The sequence below is a fragment of the Chrysochloris asiatica genome, unplaced genomic scaffold, assembly GCF_000296735.1.
Source record: "Chrysochloris asiatica unplaced genomic scaffold, ChrAsi1.0 scaffold00011, whole genome shotgun sequence".
NCBI classification, from domain to species: Eukaryota; Metazoa; Chordata; class Mammalia; order Afrosoricida; family Chrysochloridae; genus Chrysochloris; species Chrysochloris asiatica.
In genome coordinates, this window is record NW_006408529.1 from 15463916 (window position 1) to 15468336 (window position 4421).

The 4421-nt window shown below is 42.3% G+C and overlaps 1 pseudogene; it reads left to right on the forward strand.

Annotated features, from left to right (window-relative positions):
* Positions 1-429: 429 nt before the first annotated feature.
* On the forward strand, positions 430-1430 carry LOC102836999 (annotated as a pseudogene).
* The last annotated feature ends 2991 nt before the right edge of the window (positions 1431-4421 follow it).

Sequence of the window (4421 nt, forward strand, 5' to 3'; positions counted from 1 at the left end):
GAATTCTTCAGTTGCATCATCAGTGATTTTATAGTGGTTGATGCATAAATTTGAATAACAGTGGAATTATGGTTTTTATGGGTAATATGAAAGTATGGACATTATACTATCACAGACAGTCTTACTTCAAGATAGATCTTGAAATATTCTTTTTGATGATGAATGCTATACTGTTCCTCTTCAATTTGTCATTCCTGGCATAGTAAATCATATGATTATCTGACTCATAATGGCCAATACCTGTCCATTTCAGCTCACTAATGCCTAGGATATCAGTCTTTATACATTCCATTTCATTTTTTACAACTTCCAATTTTCTTAGATTCATGTTCTAATTACTAATGGATGCTTGCAGCTGTTTTTCTTCATTTTGAGTTGTGCCCCATCAACAAGCTTCTCTTGCAATACCAGCCGCATCCCTGAGACAAGATGGTGAAGGTCGGAGTCAATGGATTTGGCCGTATTGGGCGCCTGGTCACCAGGGCTGCTGTTAACTCTGACAAAGTAGAGGTTGTTGCCATCAATGACCCCTTCATTGACCTCAACTACATGGTATACATGTTCCAGTATGATTCCACCCATGGCAAGTTCAATGGCACTGTCAAGGCTGAGAACGGGAAACTTATCATCAATGGGAAGCCCATCTCTATCTTACAGGAGCGAGATACCGCCAACATCAAGTGGGTTGATGCTGGTGCTGAATATGTTGTAGAGTCCACTGGTGTCTTCACAACCTTGGAAAAGGCTAGGTCTCACTTGAAGGGTGGTACCAAAAGGGTAATCATCTCTGCCCCTTCTGCTGATGCCCCATGCTTGTGATGGGCATGAACCATGAGAAATATGACAACTCCCTCAGGATTGTCAGCAATGCCTCCTGTACCACCAACTGTTTGGGCCCCCTGGCCAAGGTCATCCATGACAATTTTGGCATCATGGATGGACTCATGACCACAGTCCATACCATCACTGCCACCCAGAAGACTGTGGATGGCCCCTCTGGGAAACTGTGGTGTGATGGCCGTGGCACTGCCCGGAACATAATCCCTGCATCTACTGGTGCTGCCAAGGCTGTGGGCAAGGTCATCCCTGAACTGAATGGGAAACTCACTGGCATAGCCTGCCATGTCTCCACTCCTAACATGTCTGTTGTGGACCTGACCTGCCATCTGGAGAAAGCTGCCAAATATGATAATATCATGAAGGTGGTGAAACAGGCATCAGATGGACCCCTAAAAGGCATCCTGGGTTACACTGAAGACCAGGTCATCTCCTGTGACTTTAACAGTGACACCCACTCTTCCACCTTTCATGCTGGGGCAGGCATTGCCCTCAATGACCACTTTATCAAGCTCACTTCCTGGTGTGACAATGAATTCAGCTACAGCAACAGGGTGGTGGATCTTAAGGTCCACGTGACCTTCAAAGAATAAAAGCCCCCTGGACCACCAACCCCAGCAACAGCACTAGACGAAGAGAGAGGTCCTCAGCTGCTGGGAGTCCTTACCCCAACTCTAAGGACTCCCATCCTCAGTTTCCATCCAGACCCCACTGGAGAAGGGGAAGGGCTTAAAGAGCCCAGTCTTGTCATGTACCATCAATAAAGTACACTATCCAGCTAAAAAAAAAGCTTTGCTCCATCCAGATCATAATGACCAACTTTATTTTAAGGAGAAAGCTCTACCCTCGCTCTATTTTGAGTCTCGTCTATCCTTAGGGGCTCATCTTTTGGCAGTATATCTGACAATGTTCTGTTGCTATTTATATGGCTTTCAGTGACTAACCATCCAAAAGTGGTCCCATTTGTTTGTGTCTGAAAGCTCCATTGAAACCTTTCCACAAAAGGTAATCCTACTGACATAGCTTCTAGCCTCACAGCAACATACATGACATCACAGTACAACAAATGACAAACGAATAGTAGATACTGTTAATAGGAACAACTAAATGTGTTTTCAAGACAGCAGGCCAATGATCTTGGCAAATCTTAATCAGAAAGATTCTTGTTATTTCATATGGTTCAAGAAAATATGAACATACACATATATATCTTCTGTCAGCGTTATTAACAAAGCATAAGCAAATGTCTGCTCACTTTAAATGAGCCATTTTCCTGTGAATGTTGAAGGAGTTAGCTCACACCAAGTATTCCCAGACTTTTTACCACCAAAGAAGTAATGAAATCAAAGGAGATAACTTTCAGTGAGTACACACTATGTGACAGGCAGTCTGCTTGGTGTTTAAACACCCTATGCCCTACTGGTCATTTCCTTTGAGGTTGGAGATTTCAGTCCCATGTTAATGTTTTATCATCTTTGCCAGGTTAGCTGGAGCCGTCTCCTCACTAGTAGTGCTACTTCTACTTTTGTGACCTACACTTTGTTCTGTTCAAATGTACCAGAATGTTATTAAAACATAGCATGTCATTTTTCTGCCTAAAGTCATTCAGGCACTTCTCATGGTAATTAGAACCAAATCCACATTCACTTCAATAACCTACAGAAGCTCAGCATGTGGTCTGGGCCCTTGCCTATCCAATTTTAGTTTCATCTGGGTCTGTTCATTCTCTTCTTTAGTCTCTTTAGAGAGCTACAAGTTCAAATTCAACAACAACAATTCCAAGGGAAGACTGTCTCTCTCTGCTCACTATCTGGTAGCCCGGCAGTCCACAATACAGTCGGGCCAAATACAGTCTATTGCCTTCTTTTGTATGGCTCCTGACCTAGCAATGGCTTTTGCAGTTTTTACTGATTGAAAACAAAAACAAAATCAAAGGCAAATAGTATTGTGTGATACACACACAAAAAATGTATAAAATTCAAATATCAGTGTCCATACATAAAGTTTTATTGAGTACTGTCACATTCATTCACTTATATAGTGTCCAGGACTGCACTTCAGCTCCAGCAGCAGAGCTGAGTAATTGCAAGACAGACTGGGATAGCCTGCAGGGCTTCAAGTATTTACTAACTGACCCCTTACAGAAAAGTTAGCTAAGCTCTGCTATAGCCACAGTGACCTCCTTTCTGTTCCTGAAACACCCTACTCATTTCCTCCTGAGGGCTTTCTATTTCCTCCCTCTTCCTGGAATGTACTTCTCTAGCTCATTGCATGGCTCATAAGTTTCATTTAGCATGACCTCAAACAGCAGACAGTTATACACTAACAGACTGTATGTATCCCTTACACATAGCATGATCAGTCTCCAAACCACGGATGGAGAGATTTGGGTTAAGTGGCTTTCTCATCCATTCTTAGGCTACAGACAGCCCTGAACACTGTTGACCTTGTGGTTCCTTCTGCAATCAGTGTGAGTGGACGTTCCTCACCTATTGCATCCAGGACACTGAGAAGTTGGAGAAAGAGACTCTGTGATCCGTGTTCTGGATCTGAAGCTGCAGACCCTTCTCACAGTCATTTCTACACCATGCTAGCCAGCAAAGCAGCGACTAGAACCCAGAATTCATGTCATTCCCAGTGGACATGGGAACTAGAGAAAGGATGAGGTTTTCTTTTTACTAGAGTGCACTGGTCCACACAAAAAGAAGTCAGTAGCACTCTGCATAAAGTTACATAACTGCAGCATGTGGTATTGTTCAAGTGTACATGTCTCAAAGCAGAAGACTTCCCCTCTCCTTAGCAGCTATAGAACCATGGGAAGTTTTTGCCCACTCTGAACCCATCTCATCAGTCCTCATAGCAACTAGCTAATGTCCTCTTAGACATTCTTAAGCATCAAATGAGAAAATGTTTGTGAGACTGCTTTGAAAACTTAGTATTAATGGCATATATACTATTTCACTGGGCCTCTCTTACTACCATGAAAAAGGAACACCAAATTCTACTTAAACAAATGCCACTCTGACATCCTCCACAATTGTATGGCTATTTTGAGTAGTCAAATAAACTGGTATGATAGTAAATGATCTTAAATTATTTTGGTCTCAGAAGCATAGTAGTAAAAAAGATAAGTATGAGATTCTAAGAGCTGCCAGCTTCCAATGCTAATACATCCTGTGAGATACAGCTGGCAGTTCTTCTGAGGCAGAGATGAGAAAGAGAGATTCAAAGGAAGTTCTAGAGATAACAGATCAAGGTCACACCAGGAAGAGTAACACATCAATGCCTTCTGGGTAAGGATAGCGCTCACCCTTATGTAACAATTTTTGTGTGTGTGATAAAATTGAATATGAGAAAACATGTGCCATGTCAACCTTTTGTGCATGTACAATTTGGTGACATTAATTACATTCACCAGGTTGTACTATTATCACCCTTCTCCATTGCCAAGTTTTTCCATCACCACTAGTAACAGAAACTCAGTGCCCCACATAGTACCCTTAGTCCCTATCCCACATCCACCCCATAACCACTATGAGTTCTGGACTCCATGCATATGCCTATTCTAGATACTTTATAAAAGT